We start from the raw sequence: 14,157 nt of genomic DNA on the forward strand, positions 1-14,157 counted from the left end.
CTTCTCTACGCACCTAACGATCTATGGACAATTCTAGAGTTCTTTACCTGTCGGTATAAAAGCTGGCGGCTGTGGCCTACAGGGGCAGTTATAAATATACCAGTGCAATTGACGCGCTAAAATTCAAAATAAATTTAAATCGTTTGTAAATAGTTCTATAAGTCTTTATCACATATTTTGTTAATTAGTGTTAATAAATAGTGTTTAAATAAATTGTGACTTCTATCCACACGGAACCGGAGTAAAAACGTAACAATATTACATTTAAATAAATCCCCATCAAAACATAGAATGTAAAAAATGCCAAGTCTCGCAACATTATTCTTCAACCAAAAATAAACTGTCAAACCACTACAACAAAAGAAATACAATAAATTACACCTTACTTTTGACCACACTCTCATATACAATAATGAGAGATTTATCCATCCTGTGTAGAGAGTGGTTCTTCTGTAGGCAGGTAATACATGAGTAGGATTACTTTTCCTGTAAAAATTATCAATTGAAGATCCAGTCACATACAAAACGTTAAGAGTTAGGTAATATAAAAATTCAGAATTAAATAAAAATTGTAATTTAGTTTATGGAAATTCGATGATTTTTAATTTAGTTTTTTACATGTTGGCCTTTTATATTAAAATCTTATTATTCAATTATTTAACTCACAAAAATTTGTAAATGAGATTATAAGTGCTTAAAAAACCAAATAAAATAAACTGACTTGGTTTTACAAGAGATCTTACAACGTTTTATAGTGGAAGAATAATGTTGCGAGACTTGGCATTTTTTACATTCTATGTTTTTGATGGGATTTTATTTAAATGTAATATTGTTACGTTTTTCGTCGGTTCCGTGTGGATAGAAAGTCACAATTTATTTAAACACTATTTATTTAACACTAATTAACAAAAACAATAACGATAAAAGACTTATAGAACTATTTACAAACGATTTATAACTAAGGAATATTATTTTGAATTTTAGCGCGTCAACTGCACTCGTATATTTATAACTGCCCCCTGTAGGCCACTGCCGCCGGCTTTATACCGACAGGTAAAACAAATCTAGATTGTCCATAGATCGTTAGGTGCGTAGAGAAGGTTTTCGAATGTTCTCGTATGTACTAGTCCATTCCAGTGGGACTCGATTCTTCTCGAACGAATGAATCATTGCGGTGTCTATGCGATGTTAAGGTCATCCGAGGGTGGGCCATATTGTGAGGTTAGGTCGAGTCCACACCGGCTCGCAACAATATCTACAGGGTGGTGCACCTCATTCCCCTCGGTTGATTATAAGAAAACGGAAAGATGTAGAAACAAAATATTTTATGAGTATATGTGGGAAGGCAATGCGCATAATTTAAAATTATTTTTAAACGTACAGAGTTTGTCAGAACTAAGATCCATACCAAAGTTATATCTTCTCTTATGGAACACCCTTAGATTAAGGGAACACCCAGTATTTTATTTCATTGTTGGATTCTTAGGCATAAAATAAAGTAATTATTGTAAGTGTTCAATATGTTTAAATGCTTTGGTTTGTCAGATATTTAAAGATATTTAAATATGCATGCTATAATAAAAAAGTTGTACATTAACACCCTGTACATTACTTTTCAGAGTTAATTTTTGTGTTGCCTTTGAAGTCAGAGAAATAAACTTTACTAAAAAATGTTATTGCTTCGTTAAATGTATACAGGGGTGTCAAAAATTGCTGGTCTATTTTAAATATTTATTTTACATAAAAACTTCATTATTTCAAATACATCACTATGTATTTTTTTTAAATAAGTCGAAGCAGATTTAAATGCTCTTTCAAACTATATTAGGGTTTCCTATACCTAACTGGCTCAGGTTTTGAATAAAAAGCGATTTTTCAATAAAATTGTAGTCAAGATGGCTGGTGTCGCCATGGGAATTTACTAGTGACAGTTAGTAGTTATTTTCAAAATCGACATTAGTTTATGGAGTTTATTAAAATTTATAACAGTTTACTTTTATTTAATTTACCTACAATAGTTTAATAAGTAAGTATTTCTTATTTTATCAAGAAAAATAAAGAAGTAGTTCTTTATTTTGAATATGACGACTGGTGGATATATTGCATTTTCTATAAAATAACCAATTAAGGCAAATTCATTTTCTTGACTTCCAAGGGCAGATTTATGCTAAATACGAAATGCTTTTCGTGGGTTTTGGAGGGCTTTGCTTTTAGACTCCATAGTTTTTTATATACTACACTATCAGCTCTGCGAAATAGGAAAAGTAGTTTTTCAAAACGGAACGCTTATCAAGAAAATTCCTATTTGGATGCCTTTGAGCATAAATCTTTCAGGCCAACAAGCAATTGTCCTCTCAAAATAAAATCACTACTAACTAGTAACATATCCATTCCTTCGGCCAGCAGATAGGTACTGCTTCATTTTTCCTGATATAATAATAAATACTTACTTATTAACCTTATTGTTGGTAAATTAAATAAAAATGACCTGTTATAAATTTAAATAAAGTCTATAAATTAATTCGATTTTGAAAATAGCTACTGTCACTAGAAAATTGCCGGGGGAACCACAAATGGTACAATGTGTATCCGACAGAGGTGGCGGTATTCGTCCTAAAAGTCAAAATTCCTACAAACCGAACGTCACTTCGGGCATGTTCGGTAGTCCTAAAAATTCGGAACATGCCCGAAGTGACGTTCGGTTTGTAGGAATTTTGACTTTTAGGACGAATACAGCCACCTCCAAATTCCGCCACCTCGAAAAATCGCTTTTTATTCAAAATCTGAGCCAGATATTTCTGGAAAACCCTAATATAGTTTGAAAGAGCATTTAAATCTGCTTCGACTTATTTTAAAAAATACATAGTGTTGCATTTGAAGTAAGGAAATTTTTATGTAAAATAAATATTTAAAATAGACCAGCAATATTTGATACCCCTGTATACATTTAAGGAAGCAATCAAAACGTTTAGTAAAGTTTATTTCTCTGGCTTGAAAGTCAGCACAAGAATTAATTCTGAAAAGTAATGTACAAGGTGTTGATAAACTTTTTTATTATAGCATGCATATTTAAATATTTTTAAATATCTCAAAAACCAAAGCTTTTAAACATATTAAACCCTTATAATAAATGCCTTATTTTACGTCCAATAATCCAAAAATGACATAAAATACCAGGTGTTCCATAAGAAAAAATATAACTTTGGTGTGGATCTTAGTTCTGACATACCCTGTACATTTCAAAATAATTTTAAATTATGCACATTGCTTTCCCACATATACACATAACATTTTTTGTTTCTACATCTTTCCGTTTTCGTATAATCAAAGGTGAATGAGCTGCGCCACCCTGTATACAGGGTGTTTCATAAAATATGTGCCATCTAGCATGGAGCGATTCCTCACGTAAAAATAAGATTTATTTTTCAAATCAACATGGGTCCGATTCTGTTTTGTTTCGTAGCTACAGGAGGTTATAAAGTTTAAATTTTGTTTTGATTTATTATAATTTTCTTCCAAGTGCTTTTAGCGATTGGAATGAAAATTTGAGCGTAAAAGTTACTATTAGTGCTACATATTTTAATGCTAAAAAACTATCGACAGAGTCACCAGGGACGTGCATATGGAGTATCACTGGAATATTTTTCTAAAAAACATCTGCGCACTGACTTTTTTTCCTCTTATTAGCAAGTGTGTAGGCCATTTAATGCCGATTAAAAGTTGTATCTTGATATTTTGTCCATTTCAATAAGATAAACGCAATTTTACTAATGTTAATTAATAAAATTAAAATAAAAATAAAATTAATAAATTACTTATTTCATATAATTTATTACTAAATTTTATTAAAATTTATAACGTTGATGTATGTACAGCGCTACCTACAGCAAATTCACTAAAAAAATAATGGCATTTAAGATAATTACAACAGGCCTATTTTTTAAAACTTTTGACATCCTGTAACTTTAAAACTATGCATTTCCGCACCCATGTTCATAAGAAATAAGAACTATTTTTTATATTTTTTGATGAGGAAGCAATGAGTACGAATAAGCACAAAAAATAAAAAAAAATGCGCGCGTAAAGAAGTTTCATTTTAAAAGAATCATCAAAATTGAAGAAGGTAGCCGCGTGGTGGACGGGACAAAAAACTCTTTGAGCTTTTATATGATATAGATATGGTTTGTTATTCAGTGTCTGATGAACTCACATCTAAAGAATAAACTTTTTCTTACGAAGTCATACTTACCGGTCCTACACGACTTGTTGACGGAACACTATTATTTTCATTTTTTTTTGTTCCTGCAGTAGGGTTTTTTTTTATTCGTCTGCTCAGAAATAACACGTATTTCCTCTTTATTCAGAGAATACTCCGGCCTACAATCGGATCTTTTATTACAAGTAATGATATAATCAGATATAATAAAACGCACCTTGATAAATTGTCAGTGATGCCGCGACGCCAGCGGTTCTTCATGCTTTGCCATGATCGTCCTGGAAGCAAGTTTAGCTCTTCTAGTTCTATCCAGACTATATTGCCCATGGACCGCGGAATGGACTGGCTGTCGAGCAGATATCGTATAATAATTTTATCCTCATCTGGGGTATAGGGAGGACCCGGCATTTTCGGCCAACACGAACCTTTGTACGAAAACAGTAACTAAATAAGAAATAAATAGAATGTCTAGAGAATCTAAATTTATAAAACTGAATATTGTTACCTTTAATACTTATTTATGACGGTGATAACGAGGCAGCAGCCAAGACGCGACTATCTGATTGCTTTGTATCTGAACATTTTTTTCAATCTTTTTTCTAACTGAGTTTTAGAAATTCGCGCCAAAATTGGCAATTATTCTTCTTATGAATTATATTTCTCCGAACGTTGAGCGTGTTTTAAAAATATAACTTTATTGAGAAGGTAGGTAATACAGTACTAAAGTTTAACACAGGATCGTGAACAAGATTGATTCTATATAGGGATTACAAGCTTTTATATATAATTTAATGTTAACATAAGCATAAAACTATTCTAGAATATGGGTGGCTTCGTTGGCAGCTTCCATTCATGGGATGCCCATAACTCCTCCCACCGAAGACGAAAACAACGGGGCTCGCTTGTTTTCGAAGTCCTGGAAAGGGATATCTTCTTTCTTGACTTCTTCTGTCTTCTTTTGTGATAACTTCAACCGAATTTGTCTTCTTAGTTTCCATAAAATTATTATAATCAAAGTTACAATAATTAATAGTATAGTTGTGGTGGAACTCCAAGCTATGGTATGGATTGGGTTGACCACGATTGGTTTTAATTGGTTTGCCTTTTCTTCTAGGTTTTTAATATGATGTAGATCAATTGATTGGATCTTGATCTTTTCTTCAAATTTTTCTTTGGTAATTTCATCAAAGGTAATCTTTGGTAAGATGAAGGGATTTCCTTTGATTATATTTTCAGTATTCCAATATGTATTTTGAAGTATTTGAACTCCACAATTAAAAGGTACACTAACTAAACTTGGTTTAGTAATTAAGTGGTACTCTTGATTCTTACAAGTTTTTAATATTTGTAAGTCTTTTCGGCTTGGTATCACAATTATGTAATTGTTGTTTATCATTTCAATTATTGGTTGTTCTGGTACAGCCATTGTTAATTGACAATTTTGGGTCTCCACTCCTTGGATTAAGTTGATTGAACATTCATTTGTGATGGGTTGAAGATCGTTGTGGCAAATAAAGATGTTTTCAACCATCGGACATTCTTCAGGTAAATATTCTTGCATATGATGGCCCAGTACAAGGTAGGGTTGTTTAGGAATTATAATGGTATTATTTATAGGAATGGGAAATAAATGGTATAATTTATAGGTATCTTGATTGAAGATTGGAAAATGTATTATAAATATTATTTTATTGTTTATAAATTTAATTTGTAAATTTGCAACTTGATAATAGTTGTTTAAATTTTCAAAATTTATTATTTTATTTTTCCCATATAGTATTGTCAAATTAGATATAATTTTTGACATATCTTTTGCAGAAATAACAGTACTATGTAGAACATTTAGTTGTGCAAAGCTTATTGCATCTTCTAAATTGTCTAAGAATGTTATTATATTTTGACAATTTAATATAATTTGATTTATAGTATTCTGAGCTTGCAAGAATGCAGTTATGTCATTAATTGATTTCTTTATATTTGATTTTAATGTTTCAATATGTTTTTTAATTATATTTTGATTATTTATGAGTACTGAAATCGTCTCATTATAATTTTGAATAAGTTGTTTAGTTAATGACATATGTAAATTCACTTCACTTTGAAAGGAATTTTGACTATTCTGCAATTCATTTATTGCTTTATCATATTTTTCGCCATCTTCAGCGTCTAGTGTTCCAAATAGCCACTTCGATACTTTTCCGCCTAAATTTATTAAACCTCTTTTGGTTCTTGTATGTGGTTGAACATTATTTAATTTTGTTTTAGCTTCTATTATAAGATATTTGGTATGATTCATCATAGCTTTTAAATTTGGCAGATGTGTATATCGACTTATATTCATTTTATTTAAATTATGATTTATTTGATTATAAAATATTTCAATATTTTGTAATTGATTTATTATTGGTAAAACTTCAATGTAATGAATGAATGTGTGTTTTGTTTCAATAATCTTTGTATTACCTAATAGGAATGGTAATAAAGGAGTTTGAATTGGAGTTATCGTAATGTCATTGTCATTCGTCACTGTCAGACAGGTTCGTGTTCGCAGCATGACTAGTAGAAGCAACAGCAGTATTGTCTTCATTTTGTCCCTGCGAATAAGAAAACTTTTTAGGTTTCTTTAATCGTGATTTATGAATAACTTTATCTTTTGAAGTTATTATTTTCTTTCCTATATCGTCTTTTATAGATATTTTCTCATAACGTGGTTGATCTTTAGATCTTTCTGCTTTTGGATTTTTCGTATAAGCAGATTTTTCTATATTATATTCAATGGGTTCTTCACGATTTTCATTGTTTTTATCGATAATCTTCGTTTTAGTTTCTAGATTTCTTTTATAAATGTTTTTATAAATAATTTTTAATCTTTCACGTCGATCATCAATATATTTGTTGACAATTATTTCATCTGTTAAATCAAAAGGATCTAAAGCATTAAGCTTTCCATTTATTATATCAAAGGGTTTTTGTTTCGTAACGCTGTGTACAGATAAGTTATATCCTAGGATTGCATATTGCATTAACTGTTTAGGTTTTGCATTTGGATCTTTAATTTTTAGGGCTCTGTAATGTTCTATAATTGTTGAATGGAATCTTTCAACAGGGCTATTACTGTTGGGATTTCCTGGAGTCGTAAAATGTATAGCTATATTGTGTAGCTTACAAAATTCTAACAATAATGTTGATTTGAATTCTGTACCATTATCGCAAGTTATTTGGTAAGGAAGACCATGATGATTTATAAATGTTAATAAATTATCCATTACAGTTGTTGCTGTACAAATTGGTTCTAATACATAAGCTTGTCCATACCTTGAGAATACATCAATTAGTGTTAGAAATTTCACATTATGAATTTGGAATGTGTCTAAATGAATTAATTCTAAAGGCTCAGTTGGCGTTGGGCTTAAATTAAATTTTATTTTAGGTGGATTTCTATCATATTTTGTTTGTTGACAAGTGTCACAATTATTTATAAATTCAGTTAAATCTTCCTTCATTTTAGGCCAATAGTATTGTTGTTTAATTCCTAATAAGGCTTCATTGATTCCTCGATGACATGTCTTGTTATGATGATATTTAATTATATCTTTTTGTCTTGTTTCATCACAGACATCATAGAGATATGATTTTGAAATTACAAGTTTGTATGCATTGTGTCTAAATACACTTGGTAGTATAGTACTTACTTCAAGATATAGATTTTCTTTTGCATCTTTAGTATAAATAGCATATAATTTCTTTGGATCTACATAATCCTTAAAGAATTTAATTATTTCTTGTACATAATTAATTGTTAAAATTACAGTATGTCTTGTTTTTATTCCAAATGGTTTGGTAGTTATTACATGATAGTGTCCATTCGGTTTTAGTGTAAATATTATCTGATTTGAATAATTATTTATACAATTTTCTGTTATAGGTATATCTAATATTGGATCTTCTTGTGCAGAATGAACGGTTTCATTATCTGATGGTATTTTAACATCAGGTTGTTTAACTTGAATATCTGATAAAATTTGTATTTTGGATGGTTTAAGTAATTCATCCAATTGTTCCTTTTCCTCTTGTGTAATTGGATTTTCTTGTTCTCTTTGTATATATTGCTCTATTTCAGTATCAATATCTCCAGGGTTACCAATTAGAGACTCATTTTCTACTGCATTTAATTCTATTCTTGATAGAGCATCGGCATTCATATTTTCTTTTCCTTTCTTATATATGATATTGTAATCATATTCACTTAGTTTTAACCGCCATCTCACTAATCGTGAATTTGGTTCTTTTATATTAAACAAATATTGTAATGGTTTGTGATCAGTCACAATTGTAAACTTTTTACCGAATAAATATGGTCTAAAATGTTGAGTGGACCATACTATGGCTAACAATTCTTTTTCTATTGTCGAATAATTTTGCTCTGCTGGATTTAAGGTTCTTGATGCATAAGCAATCGGTAAATCATTTCCTAATTTTCCTTGACTAAGGACAGCGCCTAATGCTATATTTGAAGCATCTGTAGTTAGTATGAAAGATTTACTAAAATCAGGATATTGTAAAATTGGGTTGTTGCATAAAATATTTTTACATGTATTAAATGTTTCGACAAATTCTTTTGTGTGTATAATTTTCATTCCTTTCTTTAAACATTGCGTTAAAGGTTTTGATAATTTAGCAAAGTCCTTAATGAATTTTCTATAATATCCTAATAATCCCAAAAATGATTTGATTTCCTTAGTTGTTTTAGGAATTGGATATTTTAATATTGTATCAATTTTCTTAGGATTTGGTTTTATTCCATTTGGTGTTATAATGTGACCAAGAAATTCAACCTCAGTTCTTAGAAATTCTGATTTATCTAATTGTATTTTTAATTTAGCTTCTTGTAATTTTAAGAATACTTTTCTAATATGTTTAATATGTTCCTCAAGTCCTTTGGAAAATATTATTATGTCATCCATATATACTAGACAAAATTTTCCAATTATATCTTTTAGAATATTATCCATAACTCTTTGGAATGTTGCAGGTGCATTTTTAAGACCAAAAGGCATCCGTACAAATTCATAATGTCCATGTTCGACATTGAATGCGGTTTTCTCAATTGAATTTGGATTCATTTCTATCTGATGAAATCCGGAGGATAAATCAAGAGTTGTGAAATAAGTACATCTTCCTAATTTGTCTAAAATATCCGTAATATTAGGTAAAGGATATCTGTCGTCTATAGTTTTGTCATTTAATGTGCGATAATCGACAACTAGTCTCCATTTTTGTTTACCACTAGCGTCTAATTTTTTAGGAACTATCCATATAGGACTACTCCATGGACTATAACTGTGCCTAATTATTTCGTCATCAAGCATTTTGTTAATTTGTCTCTTTATTTCTTCCTTATGTACCATTGGGTATCTATACGACTTGGTATAAATAGGAATTTCATCTGATGTCTTTATCTCATGTTTAATTTTATTAGTAAATGTTAATTTCTGTGTATCTTTATGAAATATATCCGAAAAGTCATTGCATAATTTAGTTATTTCTTTTTTCTCTTCATTATTCATATGATCCATTCGTAGGTATTTTGTAATGTCACATTTTTGTTTATCTTTACATTGTTTAAAATGTTTAGTATCAAAATGAAATAAATTAAATTTTTCTTTTAAATTATTACAAAATGGAATTACTGGTATAGGCTCATTTAGTTCTAATGTTAAGTTTTCATTAGTATAGTTATAAATTTCAGTATAAGCATAACCATTTTCTGCTTTAGATAATGTTTCTGGAATATAAAGTTTATTAATATTCTGTTTTGGAATTATTACTTCAGAATTTTTTTGATCAACTGGGATTTTTATTTTAGCTACTTCATGGGCATTAATAGAAATTTTATAATTTTCTTTTTGAGGTTCTCTAAAGTATATAGGAAGTTCAAAATTATTACTTATTAATTTTTTATTAACAAAATCTATGTGAGCTTTAAATTTTAATAGTTCTTTTAATCCTATAATTCCATCGAAATATTCGTGAAAATCAAAAAGTATGTAATTTATATTTCCTGGCGAATTAAATTCAGGAAAGCATGGTATATCAGCTTTAAATAAAACAGTTTTTTCTCCTGTTCCAGTTTTTAAATTTGATGGTGAATGGTAAATTTTATTTGCAAAATATTCTTGTGTTTTTTGAGAATTTAAAATTGAATTATAACATCCTGTATCAATTAAAAGTTTTAACGGGGGTTTACTTATTTTTATATACGGTAAGCTATTATTTATTTCCGTATGCATTTCTATATTTACGTTATAGGCTGATGTAGGCTGACATCTTGAAAATTTTCATTCTCATTATCGTTGGAATAGTAATCGTATTCATTACTTTCTGTTAACTCGGCAAATGACTCAGAATAAGTACTCTCTTTGTATTCATTAGTCATCTGAGAATTTTCATTATCATGACCTTCATTATCACGACCTAAGCTATAATTAAGTTGAGATGAATCATTTAGATTCTCGTCTATCTGGTGTAATTCTTCCGATATAAAATTTCTCGGACCACTTGGTTTAAAGAAATTTGGTTTTTTATATTGTAGACTTGAATTTCTTGATGTTGTTGACATCGGTTCTGGTTTGTTCGTTGGTGTTTTACCAGTTGGTTTAAAAACGTCTATATTTTTTGGTTTTCCAAAAACTTCTGCGTTTGTTGGGAAACGTCTTGGGGGTACAGGTCTTGTCTGTATATTTATAGGTCCTGTAGGAAATGCTGGTTTCGTTTGAGCATTTTGAACGTTTGTGTTATTGTCATTATAATTATAAGAATTATTAGTTGCGAAATTATTAAATGAAGTATTTTGATGCAAAGTTTTATATGAATTTTGGAAATAATGGAAGTTTTGTTCTTCTGTAACTAAAGATAAAGCTTCTTCAAGACAAGTTGGTGCTTTTATTCTTATTATATTCTGTAAATTGAATGATAATCCTCTTATAAAAGTTCTTAATGTTGCTTGTTCGTATTGTCTTAAATATATTAATTTTGTCTGTTCGTCCATTTGTTGTATAGTGAAAGAGTTAATTTTTTGAACTAGATTACTTCTTAATATTTGTAATCGTTTTCCAAAATCTAAAGGATTTTCGTTTTTATTGGGCATGGCTAATAATAAGTCTTGTTCTAAACATTCGAGATTTCTTTTGTCGCCAAAGCAATCTATTAGTGCTTTTTTAATTTGTTCCCATGTTTTGAGTTCTAAGCGGTTTCCTACTAGAATTTGTGCTCTTTGGGTTAGTTTAATTCGTACTATTCGAATCAAATAGCTTTTTAACGCTTCGTCGTTTGTTACGCCGTACGTTTCGAATAGAAAATCAATTGTCGATATAAAACTTGTTAAGCAATGTGGATTTCCGTCGTATGGTGGAATTGTATCAACGTACATTCGTAATAACATAAAATTTGGATTATTAGTCGTCATTTTGATTTAGGTTAAGTCAAAAGTTCTTTCAAATGAAAATAATTAATTTTCAATTTCAATACTCTAACTATTTTTAATTCCAATACTGTTACTTTAAGAATAGTATTTTAGTAGAGTTAATTAACAAATTGTATAATTAATTAAATAATTAATTAATTAATCTAAAATGTTTGCTCGTATTCACCTTCAATAATTATTATTCTTCCAGTCTCAGTAACAATTATTATGATTATATTTAATCTAATTGTTCTCATAATACTGAAAAAATGAGATTTTAATTAATTACGTTTAAATAAATTTAATTTTAAAATTTTGCGCTTTTAAAATTATTTATTTAATTAAAACAAAAATATTTTAAATCTAAGTTTCTTTTCTAAATCTAAATATCTTTTAATTAATTCAAAAGATTTAAAACAAAAATATTTCTAAATCTACTCTTTTTTTCTTTCTTAAATGCTAGTTTCTTTAAATTCTTTGAAAATTCTTTGATTTTCTTTTGTTTCTTTCTTTGAAAATTCTTTGATTTTCTTTTGTTTCTTCTTAAAATCTAACTTAATATTACTTCCAATCTCCTAATCAGGGAAATTAAAAGGATCTTGCAAAAGGAGTACTGGACTCACCTGAGTGATTTTTCTTCCTCTGCTGTTGAATCTTGCCTTCGGTTTCTGCGTTACCCAGACCTTCTTCTGATCAGCAAACGGCTTCAAACTTGGTTGGTTAAAGGTGTGGTCAATACACTGATCCACAACTGATCCGTTCCCGACTGCGCCAATTATATTTCTCCGAAGGAAGAGCGTGTTTTAAAAATAAAACTTTATGAGCAGCGTAGTAGTTAGTTATTGAGAAGGTAGTAGTAGAATACAGTACTAAAAGTTAACACAGGATCGTGAACAACATTAATTCTATAACTTGTTTGTATTATTTGCAAATAAAAAAAAAAAAAAAAAAAAAAAAAAAAAAAAAAAAAAAAAAAAAAAATATATAAAATTGTTTGGTTTGGTGCTTTGGTGGTATTGAGCAATTTGCTTAAGGATTCATGAATGGATTTATGCCCAAACATTCATGAAATCTGCGACATGTAAACCACCAGGAAAGTCCGATTCCACAATATAAATTCTATTGCCCCAGAAACCATTTCCTTGACATGGAGCACGAAATGATGCTGAACGGAGCCTCGGGGCCGGCGCGGCAATTGGAGGCAACATCCATTGGCGATCACTCCGTGCATGCTGTATTACCGCACGGCAGGCAGCGGGCACGGGATATGAACGCACCAGTGCGGTTTTTATGGCGTGCGAAACGCTTAACCAGAGCCTGTGTAGTGCAGAGACTCAAAGATTTCTAAATAACTTCTAGACCACATGTTCCATTAGACTGGTGGTTTACACTATATTTATAGAATTATTTGAAAAATCTTTAAAATGTTAGGTACTTGTTGATACATGCTATGATAATAAATGCTATTTCACGATTAATCTCGAAAGTTATAACTAGTGTTCAAAATTTAGTCCAATCAGAGGGCAGAATATTTTTGGCATGTAAAATATGTCGAAACACTGAGAGATACGGTAGGTTTCAGAGAATATTCTGTTTGGTAAACCTTACATAAGATAAAAGTCGGGAATCAAGATTAGTCAGGGACCTCCGGCTTAATTACTAAAAATTACTACTTCAACATTACGTATTTTCATAACAGACAGCTGCATTGGGATTTTATGCTAGGATGTAAACTTTCGAGCGCTGGCATTCGAAGAACCAAATTCTAAGTGGGAATAGTCGGTGAAGTGAGGACCTCCAAAGAGGCGCAGAGAGTTTGATTATATCTTGTGTTTTCTGGGAGAATCAAAAATTAAGCTGGATTTCCATAACGTGGTTTTTCATTGTTCTGAGACACTGGACAGCTATGTGGGGCGGCCAACTGTGAATTATCGGGCGTTTGTAAGTATGGAATGAGAATGTTAAATCAAGAATAATGCTTTGAAATGCGATGATTTCTAACATAAATAGAGTTTAAGATATTAGTTTTACAACTTTTTGTTTATTGGACTGCGGGCTATTCCTATGTGGCTATGTATTGGTAGTGATGAAGCCTCAGCGGGAGTCACAACTTAACGATCAGCAACATTAACATTGTTAGTAAGGGAACCTTAAATCTTACGCTTTTCCTTCTTTGCTCTAGCTCTGTATTTGCTTATTTATTATTGGATGTTTATTCCAACTCAGGTTCTACTACACAGAATTCTTGTGTACTCCAATTTACTCGTTAGTGTTAAGGCTAGTCTTAGGCGGGCTACATAATCAACTAAAAGATAAAGTACATACTAATTGACAAGTGGCCAGCAACGCATAATTGGTTCATTTGTGAATCTAAGAACTGCTCTCACCATGAATAATATATTTTTCTTTATATTTCTTTTATAATATCAACATTAATGTAATTTATGTCTTTTCGCCCTTATTGTAGGGGGCAATGATT

The 14,157-nt window shown here is 30.2% G+C and overlaps 1 long non-coding RNA gene across 1 annotated transcript; it reads right to left on the bottom strand.

Moving 5' to 3' along the window:
- Positions 1-374: 374 nt before the first annotated feature.
- LOC115876997 lies at positions 375-4,676 on the bottom strand. Its single transcript, XR_004049254.1, has 3 exons — positions 4,434-4,676; positions 4,250-4,377; positions 375-486 (listed from the first exon to the last, which is right to left on the bottom strand). It is a non-coding gene; the product is annotated as an uncharacterized LOC115876997 (long non-coding RNA).
- Between the last annotated feature and the right edge of the window lie 9,481 nt (positions 4,677-14,157).

This window comes from Sitophilus oryzae, unplaced genomic scaffold (genome assembly GCF_002938485.1).
Source record: "Sitophilus oryzae breed Bouriz unplaced genomic scaffold, Soryzae_2.0 scaffold_1442_pilon_pilon, whole genome shotgun sequence".
Taxonomy (NCBI): Eukaryota; Metazoa; Arthropoda; class Insecta; order Coleoptera; family Curculionidae; genus Sitophilus; species Sitophilus oryzae.